This window comes from Lonchura striata, chromosome 1 (genome assembly GCF_046129695.1).
Source record: "Lonchura striata isolate bLonStr1 chromosome 1, bLonStr1.mat, whole genome shotgun sequence".
Lineage (NCBI taxonomy): Eukaryota > Metazoa > Chordata > Aves > Passeriformes > Estrildidae > Lonchura > Lonchura striata.
The window spans coordinates 128,028,779-128,051,336 of record NC_134603.1 but is presented as its reverse complement, the minus strand read 5'-3'; the positions used below and the strand labels follow the sequence as shown (position 1 = coordinate 128,051,336).

Below are 22,558 nucleotides of genomic sequence, written 5' to 3'. Positions count from 1 at the left end.
TCCTCGCCCGCGCCCACCGCCCCGGCACTCGCCACGGGCCGCGGCGCTGCCCCGGCTGCCCTCCACAGCCTCACGCTGTGCCCCGGCATCGGCGGCTGGTTCTGCAACGAACCTACCGGCGCCCACCGTGCCAGCAAGGCTGGCTGCACAGAGAAGTTTCCCCTCTTGCCCTCTGCCCCTTCAAAACAAGAAGTCACATAACGTCTATTTGCTTTATCTTCATTTGCTTCGTTGCAAATGTCTTTAGTGAATTGGGGAATAACTTGGAAAGTTTGGGCCTGTCTTTTTATTTTTTTTTTCCTTTTTTAAAATCATTTTTTAACATGCGCGTAGTGGAATTACAGTAGCCACCAAGGCGTCTCTTAACTGGTTTAAATCAGGATAACGCATTAGTGATCAATGACCAAAGAGGTGCCCACTGCTCAGCGGTTTTATTCTCCAGCTCTTCCTACTCGATGTACCTTGCTCCTCCTTCCCCCCAAAACAAAACTATATTAAAAAAAAAAAAAGTAGAAAAGGGAAACCATTTCTCTCAAGTCTAAATTCTTGGGTCCATGTGCTAAAGATAAAATGAATTTCAATTGCTAGTGGAAAAAATCAGCAATTGTATGACTTTTGTAAGAGCTAGTTTCTTAAACGGAAATTGAGTCCTATTTTGTGGGAAATTAGTTTTGCAGACTTTCTTAAAAAAAAAAAATCTAAAACTTTTGTTCAGCAGCTGCTCCGCTTTTCACTGCAGTTTCAGACTGAGCTGGAACCTGCAGCAGTCTTTCGACGGTAAGATTTCCCCCCTTTTCTGACATCTAACTCTTTTTAATAACTGTCTTTAGATTTAACTGTAACATCGCGGTCTTTACAAAGAGAGCGGCGTCCAAAGCAGAAGTTGCTGCCTCTGTGCACCGTTCAAAACTTGATATTTCTTCAGAATAAAGGAAATATACAGTTACAACACTGATGAAATATTTTGTGCTTTTCATTGTGTTTATCGTTTCAATATGTGTTCTAATATTAGAAGAGAGGAATACAAAGAAATCTCGATGGCTGAGCCCCTCTTGAGTTTGGGAACACGCCGGGCTGGCAGCACAGGGGTGCTGCTGTCCCTCACAAACAGGAGCAATAACTGCGAGACAGCGACAGGCGCGGAGCGTCGCGCCCGCCGCGGCCCCGGCGGCGGCGGCCCGAGGGCTGCGGGGGCGGGCGGCGGCCCCAGGTGGGAGCGGGGGAGCGGCCCCGGGCACCGCACCGCTCCGCTCCGCACCGCACCGCACCGCACCGCTCCGCACCGCACCGCTGCCCTCCGCCGCTCTCCAACCTGCTGCTGTCCGCCACAGCTACGGGGGCGAGTCGCCGTCGTGGGGGCCGGGGCCGGAGGGGCTGGAATGCCAGCACCCCTCCTTCCAGGGCCGCTGCTGCCGCATCCCTCACACAGCCACAGCTGTGAAGAGGTCGGGGAAGTCCCGAAGCCAAGGCGGTGTAAAAATGCCTTCGTTCTAGGGAATGGCCATGCAGGATTTCTCGCACATGACCAAAAGAAAGGAAAAAAAAAAAAAAAAAAAAAAAAAGAAAGGAGTGAAGTGAAGCACAATGAAGAAAGTGAGAGGGTTCGAGAAAGAGGGAGAAAGATAAGGTTTCCAAGAGAAGTAAGAAACAAGCCAAATAAGACATTTTAGGGAGAGGCAGAAGAGATTCCAAAAGGTGAAGAGAAGAAAAGAAAGAATGCAATAGCAAAGCTATAATGGCACAGCTCCGTGTTTGTCAATAGCTTCATATCCAAATCTGTCTATTCAGGAATGTGCTTCCCTGGGCTTCTGAGTTTCCAAATAAGTTCATAGGTCCTATATCAAGTGTTCTTATTACTTCTTTAAAAACCAGTGTTAAGCACACATGAACTGGATATGCATTTCACTGCAGAGCTTTATGCTTTCATTTCAAACTATATAAGGAGAATGCAAAAATAGGCAATTAATGTGAAGGCAAACAAACAGCTTCAAACACTTTCTGAAATTATTCCAAAAGTTTCTGTGCAGTTACCAAATACCTATGGCTATATGATAGCATCCTTTGTAAAAAAATTATAACTTTTTAGTTATAACTTCAGTGTAAAGCTTCTCAGTAATAGCAGAATAATTACTGGAAAAAATTGTAAGCAGTTGCTGCCTCTCAATATTAATGATTGAATTCTTGTTTGCATTGTACCTTTTCAGAATGTGTGTTTAACCTACATGTGGTACAAAAGCATAACTTAAATCAATGCCAGCAAGTTTGCCCAAAGCTTATAAACATCAAGTGAAAAAAATAGAATGTTTTAAATATGTGAAAACAGTAAACTGTTTAACTCATAAAAACATCTGGAGCCAACACAGTTTGGAACATCCTTTATATTTTCATGTATGGGCTACTATTTGCATTCACTTTGTGTTTCTTGGTTTTGCTGGTGGGTCGCTTTTGGTTTTTTAACTTACCATTCATGGGGAAGGAGATCATGTAAAATTGACCTGAATGAACCAGTGTACAATTCCTCCTTTTCAGGACTTTTGTAGTCTTTCTGATTTTTTACGTTGGAGGCTGAAAGAACCACCTTCCTGAATATTTATCAGAATGTAAGTAGGATTCTTGTCAGTTCTTTCTAGTGTGTGGTTTGCATATTTGCAATATGCGTATTACAGTAAAATCAGATAGATAAGTCATATTTGGGGACCATTTGAATTATATAAGTTGTCATAACTTTGCTGAAGTCAGCAAAAGGATGGCAATTTACACAATTTAAGAATATTTTCATTACTGTCAAAGGGAAAGCTTACAAATATGAATTCAGTTTCTTTTAGCCAAAGTTTTTATTGTACCCAAGAGCCTACCAAATAAGAGGACAGAGTTCTATTCTACTGTAATTATGATCAGTTCGTATTTTTTCATGGCAATTTGGTCAATGCAGGCATCATTCAACCTTAGAGTCAATCCAGATTCACAACAGATGTATATTTATTTTCAGTCTTTTCTTTTTTTTCCGAATTTTTGCCAGTTTAACTCCCTCTGAAGCAATATAATTCGTTTCTCTTGGTACCTGTATGGCAATATAAACCCACAGATATAAGCAGTAATAAAGCCTGGGGATTATGCATTATTTCAGGGATGCTTGAATGCCTTAACTGAAAATCCTAGCAAAGAAAATGAATAATTGTTCACTGACTAGTCAAAAATACTGAATCTCTGACTAATTAAAATTGAAAATAATCACATTTACTATTCTAAACCTATGCTGCACCAGTATCTTTACAATACTTCATCATAGAAACATTTTTTTCTGATAAATTGCACTACCACAATTTTAAGATTGCATTTCTGTGGTATATTTCCATTTCACTCTCTATAGCGCTTACATGTGCCATGGTTTAACACTTATCAGACACAATTTTTGCTTTAAAGACAAATACAGATCTGTAAAAACTTTTAAGCCTGAATTAATATTTCCAGCTACTTCTCCCACATACATATGGCTTCTGTTCTTATTTTCATGATCTCCAAGCATTACAAATTTTAAAGTTATGCCAGCAATTTAGTATACTACAGAAAAGTTGTGCTGAGCCATGAGGCCCTCGCTGAAAATGATTTACAAGTTTGCATTACATCATTAAAAGTTATTTGAATTGCCAGCCCACTGTAACCAGTAAAATATCTTATGCTTCCTATTTAATTTAAATAAACTGATGAAATATTAAAATTCTGAATGCACTTGAGGCTTCACACCTGAACTATGCTGTTTCAGGAATGCTTTTAGAATTTGGGAAGCTATGCATTTCACATACTATGGGAAACTTGCATTTCACATTAGATACCCAAAAGTCCCAGAAGTCATATTCAAAACTTTGGAGTGTGTTTGTTTTAAATAAATAATTTATTTGAAAATTGAACAGTTTTGCACAATACATTTTTTTCCCATTCTGCTTGTTGCATTGTAATTAAACATTTTTTTAATTCTCTCTAGTATTATCTCCACTTAAGAATAGTTGAACTAGAAAACAGCTATGACTAGCTTTGTCGGGCACTTTAATAATACATATCTAAATTTGTATTTAGAAGTGTACTCAAAATGCATATGCAGGCAAGTCAATAATACCTGAAGAAGATGTTTTCCATTTTGTCGTCCCCAGATCTTGACAATTACACGCTATGCTCTGTCCATTTTCCTCATAAAATAAGAGAGGGAGAAAAAAAGGCTTGTGTTTTACACTTTAAGCATTTTATTGTTTGATACAATTCAGATTGTGGATTTTGATCTGTATGTGTATTTAAAAGACATTTCACTGGAGTTGAAAATACAGACACTATTGTGCATGGAAAAAAGGTGAAGGGCATTTTTATAATTCTTTATTTTTAACAATGCTTGCTTCTATCTATGCTGTAAAATTAATATTGTGTTGATTATACTTCAAGTCTGAGTCACCCAGAATAAAAAATACATATGATTGAAAACTTTGCGTATCACAGACTTAAGCTGTGACTTACATCGATTAACCGGGTAAATACGCAGTAGGCTTACAGTAACAAAACCGAAATAGAGACAAAAACATACCAAATATCTGAAATATTTATTGTCTCCTGGCTGACATTTCCAAGCCCTTGCAGGACCAGCAGCAGGGGGCATATTTCATAATTCTGCCTCCATCATTGGGAGAGTGATAAGTCACCAATTTTTGTCATCCCTTTTACACATTAGTGAGTACAATACTACTACAGTGTGTGCTTGTAGTAGTTCCTGATTTTCTTTGCTCTGAAGGGAGAAAAAGACGCATGGGCATGTATTTATGCTGCAAGAATAAATAATTACAAAATCTCTAGGTTTTAATAGCTGCTGGGATTATGTTATTTACTCTGCAGGTGTGTTTGCTATGATTTATAGTGTGATGAGCTCTAGACTTGGAGCAGAAACCCCTAACTAGCTAGTATTCAGAATAGAAAGATATTCACTGCCCCGCAGAGCTCAGGGTCTATTCATTCTGCCAGTTTCACATGGGAGTAATCTTGTGTTTTTACAGAGTCCTATTTGTCTTCATGTGATTTGCTTGACTAGAACCATTTTCAGGATTGCAACAGTAATTAATAATAGGTGTAAGAAACAAAGACCTAAAAATTGCTAATGCATAGCAGCATAATGCACCCCAAAATCTAATATCAGATAATGCTAACAACAGATACTTGATAGAAGAAATTAAATACAAAATCAATTTTGTTTGCAATTATTTTAGACTAAACTAAGGGTGTTTTTAGATGTAGATATTTTGTCTTGTGAAAGAATGAGAAGAATAAAAAAAAAGAACAAGCTAGACTTCCCTAAAAATATATGCCAAGAAGTGCTTAACTTGCAGATAAAGTTTCAAAGATTCAGAAAACTATTGGTAAGGCACCGGTGACACTAGAAAACATCAGTAAGTTCTTAAACGCAATGAAGAAACATCCAAGTGACATACCTTGAGAATTACACTTTCCAAAGCTGTGTTTGCATAAACTAATTTTTTATTTTATTTCCCCAAAACAGTATGCACCTCTACTGATGAGCTGTGAATATATGATACTACATGTTGAAATAAACCTTTCCAAGATATTTATGCTTGTCATGCTTTATTAAGCATCCTGCTTGCATATCCTTTGATACAATGTGATAGATCTCAGGTTGGGTTCAATAAAGTATTCCAGTAAGAGACTGAGGCACTTTCATATCAACTAAGTTTACATAGTGTACTCTAGTGCACTGAATCACTTTAAGTAGCCACCTTCCTCTCTTTGATTCGTTTTCATACATTTCATTTAAATTAGATGCCCATAATAAAAGCATGAAATCCATTTACTTGTATCCTTTTTTTTTTTTTTTCAAATGAAAAATGTCTAACACTGTGGGCTTAGTGAAGGTCAACTGCAAAAAGAGGTGTATTATTTGGCACACTTTTTACTGACTGAGACACATGCAATGTACAGCACATGGGGACAGTCTGGATTTGTGTAATTCCCTCATAGGTACTTTGTCCATGAACTTTAAGCATTTGTACATTTGAGCTGTAGAACGTATCACTTAGGGATTTAGATTTTATTTAATAACCCAAGTATATTTCAATACAAGATGGCAAACTAAAAATATTTTCCGTTTCACTGTTTCAAAAAAAGCCATGTGCAAAAGAACACAACAAAACGAAATTAACTCATAACATATGCAACTCTTACTTGTGCAAGAGCGGTATATGCCCCTAAATCCAGACTGCAGCATCTGGAGGCATAGCATGTCTCTAATGGAAGAGGAAGGCACGAGACATGTCAGCTTCTTGGCTGTGTTACTCTAAAAATCATGCCTCTTCCTTCTCAGTACCCAATGCAATTCCAATTAAAACTAATAAAACAGACACTGTCCAGGTAAACCGGCTTTGAAGAATTTTTACTTTTTGTGTCACTAATTGTAGGCAATCCATTTAAGCTGAGGTAGATATTTATTATATAAAAGAAAAAAACCTCTTGCATAAACCTCTTTTGCTTGAAACAAAGAAGTTTGAATCAAAACTAATATCCCACAGTATGAGTCATGTGCTCTTAGTGCATCCAAATCTACACATTCCCAATTGTAGAAACAAGTTTTGCTGTTACTAAGATGACTTGAAGCGCTTCTTTATTATTACTGCATTTTCACCCATAGTAGTATTAGAGACAATGTATTCCTCATATACTTTTACTATTGTGATCAACTTGGTAGAATTTCTGAAAACATTTTAAAGAAACTCACCCTTAAACTGTTTTACAACAACTGTCTTCATACTTGACTTTGAGGAAGTGCTGAGTCTTTTCTTTTCCCCAGTGACCCCACAGGATCAATTTCTTTGTTAAACTATAATAGCAATTTTAAAAACTGCATGAAAACATAGATACTATTCTTGTGATTACAAAAAAAATAATTTAAACAACCAACACTATTGAAAATTGCATTTTAAAACAAGCCTGGTGGAGAAAATATTTTACGAACTGATTTTCAAATTTTTATTGCACTAAAACTGTTAAATTATCTGCTATAGAAGTTGAGATGTCTAATTTTAAATGTTCTTTCCTTGTTATTGTTATCACCTAGTCTCTTCTGATATATTCACAGCAAGCAAGGGGGAAGGTATGTCAGTCTATTGTAGTTATTCTTATTTGCAGAAAATACAAGTTGAAACTGCAAAACAGTTTTACAAAACTACTAAATTTGAAAATCCCATCATGAACAGCATGCTGGATGTATAAATACACATACGTGTATGCTGAAAGAAGATGTTCAGCTGTGCAAAAGTGCAAGCTTACCTCCAGGCTCAAACCCTTACTGTATGATTAAAACAAATCAGGTTAGTGCCCACTGTCTTTAAATCACAGGGAGAGTTCTTAGATGCATTATATTAAAATAGAAGTCTCACATGAAATCAAATGAAGGAGCAGAAAAAACTTTTTGTACAGATTACCAGAGAAAGTTCTGACTTCGCTTCCTAGCAGAGAAAAATGTTTGGGAATGTATCTAATCTAACACACCCTATAAAACTGTACAGTAGTCCCTAGTACAACAATGAGCTACATGGAAGACAGAGTCACATCCGAGAGCAAAATTCCTGGATTCCTGTGATCCAAAACTGCCTGTTTAATTTCTAAATTGGGACGTTATGTATCCATTTTGGTGAGTTGGTAGATAGACTTCTCTTATACATGTACACTAATTTCATTATGTATGACCCCCTGCAGCTGTGGTAATGAACCTTTTTAAAAACATACCTTGACTTGATGATGAGAATATTTGGATCTAAAAATAAGTCAGCTTCTAATATTGAAGGCATGGCATGTATCCAGAGGTCCTGGCAATAAGTTTATACTGTACAATTTGTAGTCAATCAAACTTTCCCAAATGAAGTTCCATAAATATGAACATACATTACTAGTTTGTTTTCTTTTCTGCATTTTTTTTTAAGTTTCCTTTATTGGTATCATAATAGTATGACCCAAATATAAGGAAAAAAAAAACCATATCGTATTAAACACAGGGATACGCTTTCACAGACGTTTATTGTGCATAGCTAGTAAACATTTCCTGGCAAACAATTTAGAGAGTCCATAAATTCCACCCTAACGCTACTTCCGTAGCGAGATGCAGTGCACCGTACACGAGGGTATTAGCTCAGTCTCTCTCATCCGGAATGGGTGGATTGGAATTGAAAAATCCCCACCCCCCCATTATAGCACCATATGTCTCGAAAGTCTATCCTCTCTCAGGGCAAACGGCTCCTCTCAGATCCGCCTGATGGATCACAACTGAAACGCTGCTGTCCCTCGCTATTTAATCTAACAGCATTTCTGAAGTAGCTATCGGGAGAGCACAACGAGCCAAGCATCCCTTTGGCATTAGTGGCAGTTCCCCACACAGAGAATATCAAGGATATGGAATAGCAGAGAGAAAATCTACCACACCATGCCAATTTGTATGGAAAATTTGATCCTCAAGCTAGAGGCAGGGAAAAGAAGAAAGCCTCTCATTTCAGCAAATTGAGCAGTGCTTATGACTCCCGGATTCCTTATGTAACTAGTTAACCAGTGTTAGTAGACCAGCTTTGCAGCATCTTCAGAGGAACTGAGTCTATAAGAATTTTAATCAATTTTCTCTAGACATCTTATTGAGGTGTTTACAGATTGAGGGATTACTAGGGGAACAGTATATCCATAAAGATTTTTGGTGGATTTGATTTCTGCTCAGTATTTTTCAGATCTCTTTCTGTGTGCATGTCAATTAAAATGAGAAAATAATGCCTTTAAATAATACTCAAAAAGGATCTAAAAGCATCTGTGTGAGGTGATCATGTTAAGATGAAGTTCATATCATTATTTGAGAAGACTAAGCAGACGTATTTCCACCAGTTTATGTACTTTTTACAGGTATACATTAATATAATTCATGTTACAGGTATTATTTCCAGATTATTTTGGATTGAAAACAAAGACTTAGCAAAAATCTGGACTCTTTCCAAGTTTCCAAAATCATCTCAAAAGCTCAAAGGGATTCAGTCACTCTGTCAAAGTCCTGCTTTGTGATTTTTAATTTTACAATATGTAGTGTCAAAATCTCTCTTCCCTGTACACCTTGAATCAGAATGTGAGGAAGAATGGTATGGTAACAAAGGGCAGAAAGGTTTTATTTCACTGGGCTTGCAAGTCTTTTTGATTTTTAGCTCCCTGGTTTTAAAATACTCTTTCATTGATTCCAACTGAATGGAACCACTATTAAACAAATAGTCCTCTTCTTGGTTAAAAGCTTCATTATATATCTTTGATAGTCCATGAGAACCCCTGGGATACTATTATGTGAAAAAAACAAAAATTTTGGAATAAAAAGTATGACGGGTTTCTGCAGCTTTTGAAATTAATTAAAATTACCAGGACTTCAAGGCTCAAGGATTTTAGACTTTTTTGTGTGTTCATTGCCCAGTCGTCAACAGTAGACATTGCATAATCTTCCCTCATTGTCTGGCTACTCATCTTTACAACCTCCCTGTACTTCCTCCTTTTAGCTCTAAGGCACCAAGTTCAGCCACGAGTCCTTTATGGGTACTCTGAAGAGAAGTAGTTTGTGGTCTGCAATTTGCTCTACTTATTGTCTGATGATAAAGCCCCTAATTCTTTTCCTGGACCAGGACCTCTGCCAGCTTCCTTTCATTGTGCATATGGGCAAACAGAGCGAGAAGAAAGATAACACTGAGCTTGTTCAGCAGAACTTCAGCAATCATTTTCTCTTTCATGTTTTCAGTGAATCTGATTGCTGGCAAAAGCTGCCAGGAAAAAGACAAGTCTGATCAGAAAGAGCATGAGCAGATAAAGTCCAGTTTCCCAGATACGTAGCCTCAAGGGCTATTCCGTACTGGTGGTAGGGTATATTAGCCTCCAGACCCAGTCAGCCCTGGCCTCCCCCAAATCAGCCTGAACGTACCCTAATAACCCTTTTGGTGTGAATTCTTGTCTGATTGATAGAATACGCTATTTTCTCATATTTAACATTACACTCATGCATGATTGCATGGATTTTTCCTTGACTCTCCTCATGGTAAAAAATACCAATAACAAATTAAATTCACGTGTTTTATGTACATTAAATAGTAGGAAATAAATCTGTAAAAAATATAGCTAGTTCCTGTGTTTGCAGAGACTCTCTGGATTTATTGCATTGAAGCCAAATCTATTGTTAATCCATTTAATACTGATTTTATTCTCCAAATATGTTTGGTGTTTCCTTTCGGAACTAACAGATCGTGACTGAAAAAGTCAGTGTTGTACATTCATAAAGGACTGGCAAAAAAATTGCTGAGAACAGGTAATACATTGTTTTTTTGCTGATAAAATATGTAAAACTCATAAGTTTAGATGGTGACTGGTTGAATTAGCAGTAACATTTTAATACGATTTCTGTAGAGATCTTTGCCCTTTTGTGTCAGGTTCTGTGCACTGAACAAGAGAGCTTTCCATCTAAATAGGCAATATAAAGGGCCAAAGAAATTAAATCAGATAATTACAAGGTGGCTATACTTAAAATTAGAAATGTCTACTGTAGACATTTACTTCAGGTCTGTTGTTAAGAATAATGTGCTTGTGACACAAATAGAAATGCAGTATTTCTTTTTTAAAAAAATTCTGCAGAATCACGTAAAAAGAATTAGGAGATGCATTCCCTGAAAGTATTCTTATGTAATAATACCCTTTTTAATAGGTTTCACCGTCTTTAAGACTAGGATTAAATCAGGGTGAGGTAATTGGGTGTTATGGTCCAGTTAACAAACTTTAGCATGAGGCTAGTGGCAAGTTAAATCATTATAATATGGAACAGTGTTTTATGAAGAAAACTACTGGAAGTCTAACAGTTTGAGCGCTACTGACTTCAAAGAGCCTGGAACCTCAGACCCGATTTCCAGAATTTTATAATTTGTTATAATTGTATCTGCATTTTCAGTATGTTTTATATTTCTGCTTAAAGCATTGAAGTGAGTAATCTGCATATGTTACTGCAAATAAACAGAGGCTATGAGAGAACGCTGCGTCTCCAAGTTAGCACTTTACTCCTAACAAAAAACCCCAAATGGCTTCTGTGCATTAAATCTTTCACACCTCTCAGTAACTGTGTCAATATTTTTAAACCCACACTTATTTTGAAGCAATGATTCAAATTGTTGAATCAAGCTGACATTTTATATCTCACTTTATATGTCTTATTTTAAAGATTCCCATTGCCGTCAAAATTAAACAAAAAATTGTAAAAGTCTGGGTTTCTTTCATACCAGTCATGAAACATCTTAGTAAGGAAAAATTCTTATGAAGTATGCAATTGTATTAACATAAAATGAGTACCTCAGAGTGTCCATAACAAAATATTAGCTACATTAAACAAATCAAAAATGACAATTTCTCTAACTGCATTCAGAGGAATTCTCAACTAAACCTTAGTCTAATGACAGAGGAAATAGAGGATAAAAAAATTAATTGCTTGTGTGCACATTTCTAAAACTTGATTATATTTGTTATGAGAAAACGAATAAAAGTCTAATATTTATATTTGTTGATATACAACAATTGGCTTTTACAAATTTGATAGTGAGGGTGAAACAGTTATTTGAAGAAAGTATTAAAGGAGATACTTGACTGACAACTTCAGTCTGCTAAATGCGTTGTAAAAGACATGTCATAGTCACAATGGAGGAACAACCTTCTACTCTTCTGTTGAAAATAAAACGACATTGCATTTGAATGTGGCTACTAAAAAGAAAAACCAAAACCAAAAGGGAGATACAGGGGAAAGGTAGCAATTAATATAAATTAGAAACTGGGAATTACAAGGCATTTTAAGTCAAATATTACAGAGAGAACACAGCAATAAGGACAGTATGAAGACATTTTGAAATTTTATTCTGAACAAAAAAAACCTTAAAAATTGTTTTCCTCCATTACTAAGTGGAAATTACTGGGACTTTTTGTAAGAACATTTAAAAAAATAAAATAATTGTTGAATACTTTTCTTCTTATTTTGAGGAAAAGTCAAATGATGTATTAGTATCAGATAAGTATGATGCTCTGTTTCAGTAGTTGCACAGGAGAATGTTAAATAGCAGCTAATAAAACTAGACATTCTTAAAATCTGTAGACCTGAATAATTTTCGTGGAGGTATTTTAATACATTTGGCAGAGAAGTCTGCATGGTTAGTGAGGATTTTTACTACATCTTGGAGAACTGGGGAGGTTCAAGAGAACTACACAAAAATTTTTGTGAATAATTAAATAAAATAAATATGATGACCTAAATGTCTGTAAACATTCAAACCACACACTGATCTCAAGCAAAATAAGGAACACTTTCTAGGAATGTTAGTCTATTTTAATCAAAGCAGTGAGAACCGAATTTTCTGGAAAATCATCTTGCCAAAGTGAACTTGATATCATTTAATAGGAGTATGAATTTGGTAGGATAAAGGTAATTTTAATACTATTAAATATGTAGAGGAATATTGGAAAGTCTTTTAGTTTTTAACCATAATATTTTCATTAAAATATTAAAATCAACATTGTACTTATTAAATAGAATCACATCTCAGTCTCAAGCATATAGCAAGTGGGGAAAAGTGATCAGTGGTGGTTATTTTAACAATGAACCACAGACACATAACCCTATTATTTTTTTTCTATTGGTGACTCTTCTATCAGTTATAAAAAATATATGTTTAGAATTTTCCATTTGAAATTATTGGAAGATTAGTAAATAAAGAGGAAGCCAAGTCACTGTGAACTCAGTTTGCTCAGGAAACTGGCCACATTTAAATAAATGGTAAATTTCGATCCAGAGAAATGTAAGACACTGGTCTATTAGCAAAAGCTGTGCCACTGCTACAAGGTAAAGACCCTGCCCATAGACTGAAGGCAGGCAGAAAAAGCCTGGAGAGCAGATAATCAGTGCCAAGAGCTGTGAGCACAGGAGGGTAGACACGAATCTGAAACAACCGAAGAGCACAACACCAGAGAAACAAACAACACGGTCGTGTTACCTCTGTCCTTGGCACAGATGGAACCTGTTCTGGAAACACTGTGTCCACAATTCAAGAGAGGTTGTTGAAAAATTGGAAAAGGTTCAGAGGAAAACAAGAATAATGATGAAAGGAGTGGAAAACATTCCTTGTAATGAAAGACGCAAGAAGATCAATCTATTTAGGTTATCAGAGAGATGTTTAAAAGGCTACTTGATCACAGCTTATAAATAACTCTGTGAGAAACAGAAATCTGATAACACTAGAGTTTTCAGTCTGGTGACAAAGGTGTAACAGAAGCCAGTGGTAAGAAGATGTAGTTGGAGACACACACTGGAAGGCTTAAATCAAGATGTATGATTTTTTTCTGTTAAAATCACACATGCACACACACAAAAAAGAGTAATTCAGAAAAGTTCTGGTGCCCCTTTCACGGGGAGGAGGCAGAAAGAGTAGATGACCATAATAGCCTTTTAGTTTTATAGGCCATGAATCTACAGCTTCAATTGCAGACTTCTCTGCTTCGTATTTTCTTACGCCATCACTGGGCAGATCCAACCAGTGCAAACTTAATCAGAACCAGGTGGAGTCTGTTTCTTGCAACACAAGGGAGCTTCTTCCTGAAGCAATAATGGATAAGACCAGGATTTGACTGGACCAACGGAATTAATACAGTATGACGAGCATTTGTCTATCATATTGGCACCTATCCTTTCTGGGTATTGCAAAAAATATTTATAGTTGAGTGAGTATAAAACACAATCTTGGGAGGTGAATTATGGTAAATTTTATGACAAGTGAATTTAACACATATGCACACCTTATCGGCTCCAAAGAAATAAAAGGAAATAGAAGATTACACATGGTGCACTGTTTAAGCAAGGCAGAGTATGGGAAAGAGAGCTAATTCATTTTGCCTGGTATTTGTTCTTTTGAGAGCAGTGCAGGTCCGAAAACTTTCCTTCGACCACAGAAGTTTTTGAATTAACTTTGTTGTTAGGAGAGACTGCAGGAGGAGGTGGAGCAACAAAGGAAAGAGAAATGCTAACGGAAAAAACACATATAAACAACATACCATATGTAGGACACTCACCATATGCCAGCCTCACTTTTTTCCTTTCTCTCTAATGTGGTCTAATAATTCCAGCCATCTAGAGGGTTATTCACACTGTCTACTTCAGGCATCTGATTTAGGTCCTTTGAATTGTAGCAGTTCCTCCCTCGCCTAAAGCCCCCCGGCACCTCTGTCTCCCTGCCAGCTATGCAGGGCAATACAAACACCTAGGTTTAGTTCTTAAAACTCTGCCTAAGTTAGATATCTAAGTTAGCCTAAAGCTGTTTTATAAATATCACTCTTTCCTATTAAATTTAAAAAGAAAAAAAGAAAAGGAAAAAATTATTGCTATGGAAAAAATTACTTGTTTAAAGTACAGGGATATAAAAGCGCAGGAAAGTTTACAAATTCAAGGCCAGCTCCTTAGCTGGTACGGCTCATATACGAGCATTCAAATAAACAGGCTGACTTACATTTGCCCTTGCAAAAATGCAGCCTTCAAGCTGGTTTTGCAAGCCTAGTCAACCACCTGATTCTGTTGGGCAAAGAACATACGTTTTCATAAAATACGGAAAAGAAAGTTTTACAATGTAAGTACATTAAAAAACATAAGCCCCGTCAAAAGGAAAAAAAATAAAAAGAAAACTTTGTGTAGGAAATGCAGCTACTGCAGTCTGCACAGAGCACTTTTCTTATAAAAGCAGAGAAAAAGTGGTGAGAGACCAGCATCAGACTCAATGATTGTAAATAATATACTTTTCTGAAAAAATATCTTACTAACCTTCCTAGAGAAAATTTCCCTTTATTTACAAAACCCCCAAACATTTGAAATGCTTTGCTGCCCCATATTAGCTTTACAATTACTTCATTTTTATCGTGTGGTAGTGCAGCAAGCCGAAGTAAGCAAAGCATGTGGATCTCAGCTCCGCACAAAGCTAGACAATTCACAACAGCAGAAAGGCAACTTTGCATAAATGTTGTTGAAAGACAGTGAAGAGAGAAGAGGAAATTCTGCATCTTTAATGCAAAGATTTTAATGCTTATATATATCAAACTGCTCTGTATACTCCTGGAACCTTTCTGTTAAAATGACTCTAACTCTAGGGACACATTCTATGAGGCAGTTATGCACCATTTAAATGTGAAAAATGCACACTTTACTTGGAAAAAGATGTGTGATGTGAAGTGTTTTTAAGAATAATTGAATGATTTTGTGATTCATTAAATGCTTTTTCCTCAGCAAGCAAGTAATGGTTTTTCCACTAAGCACCCAAAAGGTGAAAAGTCAAATTGTTAGAAGGAGTAAAGCGTCCTTAGGAAGATGATCATTTACAGAGTTTTTTGGTTTATTTCTTATCTGTTTTTTTGGGTTTTTTTTTATTCCAAGAGGAACAGAACAAAGAATGGGGGGCGGGGTGGGGCGGGGGGTGGCGGGCAGAATGAATAACCACATGTAGGAAATTAAAAAGATTGAATGCTGGGGACAAAACTATAGGTGACAGTTGTCTATTCTTGAGTTTAAAAGAAAACAGAAAAATTGTGACACCTAAGGTTTACTGAATATGGCTTCACATATGTATTCCTGCTGAGACCATGGGATCAGTTCTTTTATGGGAGTGAAAAAAAAGAGCTGTTTTCATATACCCAGTATATCTTTAAGCCAAAGTGTAAATCTTCAGTTTCTTCCCCTTCCTATTTTTTTTTCCTTTAAAAAATAATAAAAATCTAGGGAAACAATACACACCTTGACTCCTGCAAAAAAGATCTCTGGCACAATCACAAGACGCCTGCTTAAGTAATACCCAAAAGGTAACTCCATGCATTCCACTGGCCAGAAATAATTCACAGCACGATGAATCCACAAGAAAGTCAATAGCATATTATAACACTCTTAGGGGAGCTATAGCTGTAAGACCAATGTGAGGCAATGCCTTAGTATGAACTATCACTTTATATATGTGCTGTATACATGAGTATGAATTATATTGCAACATTTGACACGCTATGCCTTTTGATCTACTGTGACTCATGACCTCTGTCCTATTGTGACCTTTATGCCTAAACCTGTAGGGAATAGTTCAAACAATAGGACATACATGATAGATAACCCTTAGATAGGATAAAAGTGTATAACAATTATGAGCACTGATGGTCAGGGCAATAGCTAGTCAAAGACTGTATTAGGAAGATACTTCCCCTGGGAGATGACAATATGAATTTTCCTGCACCTTCCCCTGGGGCATCTGGAGCCAAGGATACTAGCCTAGATGGACCACTGGTTTGATTAGGTATGGCAGTTCTAATATTTCTGTGAACATATGACAGTGTGGAAAAATACAGCTTTTACGGTTAATAGAAAATTCTGCGTAGACAGGAAGAAAGCTTTGACCAGTGATAAAATCCTTGTGAGCTTTCAGCTGAAAAGCTAGTTGAACTTTGTGTAGCTTCTGTTTCCACCCAAATTAACTGTGACTTTGTACCAATTTCAGCAGGAGCAAAAGAAAAACTGCAAAGAAGCCCCATATACTGTCTTGTATGGGAGAACACTCAGATGCCACAAGCAATTATGTTTTATTTTTAATTAAAAAAATAAAAATCCCTGTAGATCTCGGATCTCATGAGATTTTCCAGAAAGCAAGGATTACACTTACTTCTTTCTACAGGAGAGAGAATTTGAAGAAAATCTTTTACAGCTCATGTGTATCAGCCTCTGCTCTATTTTTTAACAGCTCCTATTAGTTTAGTCTGTTCCAGCAGCTTCCAGCTGCAATCTTGGACTCCAAAGACTGGCTTCCTGATCTTCAGCTACCTGGCTCCACACAGCAGTCCAGGGACTAGGCATTCAAGTGCAATTAAATTGCTCTCCAAAAGAAAGCTGGAGAGCAAGAAATAGTGTTGGCATGCTGCAGAAAAGCAGGACGACAGAGAATCAACTGACAGCCTATATAGCATGAGTCTGGAGTCTTTGGCTAAAATGTGGAATTATACTGCATCTTGGAAAAAACGTATGGTCAAAAAGAGCAGGCATGGAATGAAGGTATCCTTAAGGCCTTGGCATACAAAGTTTTAAGCATTTCTCAACATCTGGATATAGACACATTGGTAAATTTTAACCATAAATTGTATTTTTAATAAGATTGTCATAACCTTAAGACATGAATTTACTTTATTTTTATAAAACATAGAAGTTATATCTTGCCTTTATCAGGTGTAAATGTGAATTTATTTAATTAAACTGATTTTAAACCAAACAAGTAGAAAACATATTTTTTTATATACATTTTGAGTTTTGCTAAGACCACATGCACTTCAGTACAGCCCTTATTAATTATTTTCAGCAAAACAACTCACTGAAACTGTATCCAGGCTCCACAGATGAGGATTTATATTTGTTGGATAGAAATCTATTTCAAAATCAAGGACATGCAGACTGGTAGAGCAAGATCCTGTCACCCCAGGTGGGCTGAACCTCAGCCCAGAGGGAATTCTGCTCGTGCATCACTCTGTCCAAAGGGCCTGAACAGTGATCACTGTTCAACAGGGGATGTCTGCAGCTGCCACCTGCCTCTCTGCCCACTTGCCTGCCGGAGACGAGGAGGCACTTCTGGAGCAGAACAAAGAATTTGCAGTGGGATATAAACATTGTGGGACAGAAGGATAATGTATTAAACAAGTCCTGGAGATTGGCAAACTGCCATTTATGGCAGAAAATGCACACATGCCCAAGCTATTAGTAGTATCTCCTTCATATAGTGGAATATACAACCCAGTGCAACCAAGTTTCAACACCTGTTACCTACACCTGCCCTTGTATGTGGATATTCCTGATGTGCCACTCTTGATATGCTGGGTGAGTGGTGGCCAACTGAGTTTGAAAGTGAGACATTGCACATGACAAGCTGGATGGACAAGTTTTGCTGTTGTCTCCTCTCCTCTTACAGGGGCTAGATACAAAGCTTGCGAACTTTTTCTGTCTTAAAACTAATTAAAGCAATATTAAAGATGCTAGACAAACTGTAACTAAAATTTTATTAATTTTACCCTGAAATATTTCTGTTTCCAGGAGCAGAACTGGATATTGTTGTGCTAGCTAAGTAATACAGCAGCATTAGTGGTAAAAAGATTCAGTATCCTGAACTGAGATTCACCTGTGTAACTTAAACCATTTGTAGCCTAAAGACAAAATGAAAACTTATAGTTGGAAGAAGCAGGTACTTCCAAGCACAGCTCATCTGCCTTATTGCAGATGCCTGCTTTGCATAAAATTGAGCCATTCCCTAAGCTCTGTGACTCAATCTCCAAACAGCTCTTGGCAGCTGAAAGAGACAACTAACACACCAGTGCTCTCTGCTCCATTAGAGGAGTCACCAGAGCCTCCAGAAAACAAAACATTTCTCTCACTGTTACACTAAAATAAACCAAATCTATAAATATGTGGATTGTCATTATGCCCTATTGATAATCTAGCTAAAGGACTGAACTGTACTATTATCTATATATGTATTTAAAAAACATATGGCTTGTAAAATAATAGGCATGTCAGCAGTACATGCCAATCTATTTAGCATGAATTGAGACAGAGATGCATTATAGAGAGAAAGCTGACACCGGCAGAGTTTCTATTTCCCCTATGACACTGAGCACAAACCTTGCCTCCAGACCCTTTGTCTTCACACTTCTCTGACACTGTTCCTTTCCCTGTGTTCCTTTTGTCTCTCTGCTTGTCAAACTGTTGCTCAGACACCTGCATTTTTTTATACATTTCCTACCCAGTGCTTTGGAACAGTGCATTTTTGATCTCACAGATGTATGAACTGAGACATTGTATTGAGTTTACAGGAAAAAAGTCAAATACATATTCAGAACAAAATAAAATATCATAAGCTATTTCCTGAAAAATATCTGCTCTGTGCAAATAGAGATTTTTATTTTTCAAGACAAAGAAGAAAATTCCCTCACACCTGAAAAACACAATTTATTCTATTTGAATCAAAATACTTTTTTTTAATGGAAAGGAATGTACATAGCATGAAAGTAAAACAGCATTTTTTCATGGATATGCAAAAGAAATCTAAAGAAACAAGGGGTATGATTCAAAAACTGAAGGTGGACCCACACTCCTATATAAAATCAGGGGTGCAATTCATGCCAGGTGAGAAGTGTGTTCAATTCCCTTTTCTTCATGTTAATAGGACATAAACCTGTATTAGCCCAGTTCAATGCCTCCTCTTAAAAATTCTTTTGTTCTGATGGAAAACAAGGCAGATAAAATGATACCAAATACCTTGAAATAAGAGACCTCTAGTTCTAGGCAGGTCAATACATTGGTTCTGCAGAAAATGAGTAAAAGTTTAAATAAACAGTAAAGTTAGTGGATAAATAAGCTGAAATGACAGAGGGGATTCCTTAAATAAAAGGAAAAAGAGCTTGCTTCTTCAAAAGATCTTTCACTAAAATTCTTAAAAAAACCCAAAAAAACCTAAACAGCTTGTGATAAGAAACAAGATCTTCAGATCTTAATTAGCTGAAGAGACAGGACAATTAAATGGCTAATTCTAAAACTGAAAGGAGGTCTCAAAACAAAGCATTATAATTAATGCCTGTGGTGTAATAAGGGTAAATAAGGAATGACATTTTCTTCTCCACTTTAAGAACTAGTGAGACTCAAATAAAGGGAGTAGGTACCAGCTTTTAAATGAACTGAGAGTGGTAGCTCTTCATACAAATAGAGCAACAGAAGCTGTTGGATGCTAGAAGTTTGCCAAGGTCACCAGCTAAACTCATATCTATAAGCAGTGATTATTAAACGTGAGACAACACTGTGAATGAGAGTCCCTGAGTCACAATGTTGGTGTCTGAGCAGTTTTTTTTTTAAATACCAGATGTGTTTGTTTGGTCTTTTTTCTTCCCTTCTTCTTGAACTTCTGTCTCTTGATGTCCATTTGCAGTGGTGTGTTACTGACCTCCAGAATCTCTGCAGTGCTGTTTCTCCCTGGGCAGAAATGGTACTGGATATCTCTCAGGAAGAGTTAAGTTGTTAGTCCAGGTACATCACAGGTGAACACTGATATGGTAGAGTAGGATTAGCTCAATTTTTTAAAGCATGGTGCCCATAAAGCAAAGATTGTAAATTCAGTTCCTATATGGGCTGTTCACTGAAGAGCTGAACTTGATGACCCTTGTGGGTCCCTTCTAACTCAGAATATTCTGTGATCTGTATCACTTCTATGGCTGCTTTAAATCCAGGAGGAATGTGAGTTTATTCCCATAATGCTGCACCTCCAGAGCTACTCTGACCCAGCTCAGATGACTCAAAGGCATATTTCTTATTCTGGATGATACTCATAAACTATTAAAAAGAAATGTATATGTCTAGTCTAGTTCACACTGAATCTAGCTGCCATTGCAGAAGAGACAGCAGTGCTGTAAGACTGAAGGCCCTGAAAGGGTCAGCTTCCAAATATTGACATTGCACATAAGAAGGAATACCCTAGGACTGGCGCTCTAACCCAGACTAGGGACTGTCCCCAGCAGTGTAGGACACTGGGAAAAGCTTCCCAGGAGAAACCTCAATCTCAGTGTTGATTTCCATGACTGAGAGCTGGTCAGGATGGGTTTGAGTTGTTTTCACCACTATTCTGTTAATCTTGGGCATTACATGATTCCCAATATTCATTTTTTTATTTGTGAATAATCTTGAATATTTCAGACCTTTTGATGTGAGATTATAGGAAGTTGGTGACTTAGACTTCTCATTTTTCCTAGTCTCATTTACCTTTGAATGCTGATAATCCAAAAGTTGTTTCAACATTTTAGAAGTAATTTTATAGGTGGGAGAAAGGGGAAAATTCTTTTCACATAAGTGTTTCTTCTAAGAGCAGCTGAGACAGGATTTTACTTTAAAATTTTTTTAAAAGCAGTTCTGCTTGTCTGACCAGCATAGCTGATTCTAAGCTCACATGTGAGGAAATAGCAGAGTGCCACAAGCACCACATTTTATGCTATGTAAATGCTCCCAAAATGGAGGAAGTGGAAGTGATTAATTAAGTGAGAAGCTTTTGTTATGATTCTTTTAGGTTTTAAGGGTAAAAAATTGAGAATGGATCTCCTTAGAGAGGAAGGAGAGAGAATGGCACATCTAAAGGATGCAATCTATCATCCTAAACATTGGTAAGTGACATTTCCTTAGGCAGCTGACGGCTAAATATGTCTAGGTTTTTCAACTTGTGGTGGTAGAAGAATGAAGAAATCTTATTCCCTCATTTTTTAAAAAGAATATCCACAATTCAGTGAGCATAATCTGGTCCACAAGTTTCTTGTAGAATTGTACTAACCTGCTTAGCTACATAGCATTTTCCTGTGTGGATATTTTGAAAGTATTTTTGTTTGTTGTTTGTTTGTTTCATGTATGTTTTTTATAGGTTGTTTTTTTTTTAAGAAGTCTGTGATGTATTAGAAAGCATCATGTGCACAGAGGAACTGCAGCCCTTCCTGAAAATTCAACAAACTGGTTTATGCTGAAAGCAACCCCTGAATGATTTACCTTTTTCACAAAGAGAGGTGAAGAGAAGGAGAGGGGTGGGAAAACAACAGATTTTTTAAATTATATTAACACTCACTACTTGCAAAAGCATTTGTAGAGAGTTACCCAAATCTCCTGTGGGCATTTCAGCACAAGTCCAATACAGAAATATACCAGAAAGGAATGAGTAGTTGATTGGGCTACAGGCCAATCTCAGCTACAACTGTATGGTATCATAAAACACCTTGGCCCCTTCCACAAGAAGAAATAATCAAGTCTCCATGATACTGTATTCCTAAGGAATGTGGTTTTTCCAGATAAATTTCATTTTCTGAGTCACTGTTAATTTTCTTCAGGCCTACATACAGTTCACATTCCTGTTAAAGCAACACCTTAAGAAAGTATTGAGATGGTCAGAAGGCAATAGGAAAAGAATGCTAACAGCAATTACTTCCTCTAAAAGACACCCACAGTTGCTTGGGTGTTTTAAAAATGTGACAGGTTAGATTCAGCCAGGAGGCTCAGTGAGCCAACCAACACTCTCCTTGGTTTCCTCTCCAGAGCACAGCCAGGAGATCCCCAGACGTGTCCTGCCAGCAGCTCACACCACTGCCTCGCTGTCCTCTTCAAGACTCTGTCCAACTGGGAATGAATATAGCATCTTGTTACTGAAGTTATTGCTTTAAGACTCACCACTATTGACAAGTCAGTAAAAATCCCTTCCCATGACTTATTCTGCAAACACAAATTTATTAAGAAACCACCCCAAACAACTATATATTGCTACATAAAGTTCTTGCAGAAATTATTTTAATTAAGTAATTAAGAATGGGCAAAATATTATCTTCCATATGTTATTAGAATGCACAGCAGCAGTTCAATGCTTACGAAGATTTACATTTGTGTTGGAATATTATTCATGAATTGGGAATTTAA

General features: G+C 36.9%; 1 long non-coding RNA gene across 1 annotated transcript; it reads left to right on the top strand.

Moving 5' to 3' along the window:
• Nucleotides 1-746: 746 nt before the first annotated feature.
• LOC110474678 (uncharacterized) lies at nucleotides 747-22,238 on the top strand. Its single transcript, XR_002466138.2, has 4 exons — nucleotides 747-777; nucleotides 2,530-2,600; nucleotides 21,177-21,270; nucleotides 22,184-22,238. It is a non-coding gene; the product is annotated as an uncharacterized LOC110474678 (long non-coding RNA).
• The last annotated feature ends 320 nt before the right edge of the window (nucleotides 22,239-22,558 follow it).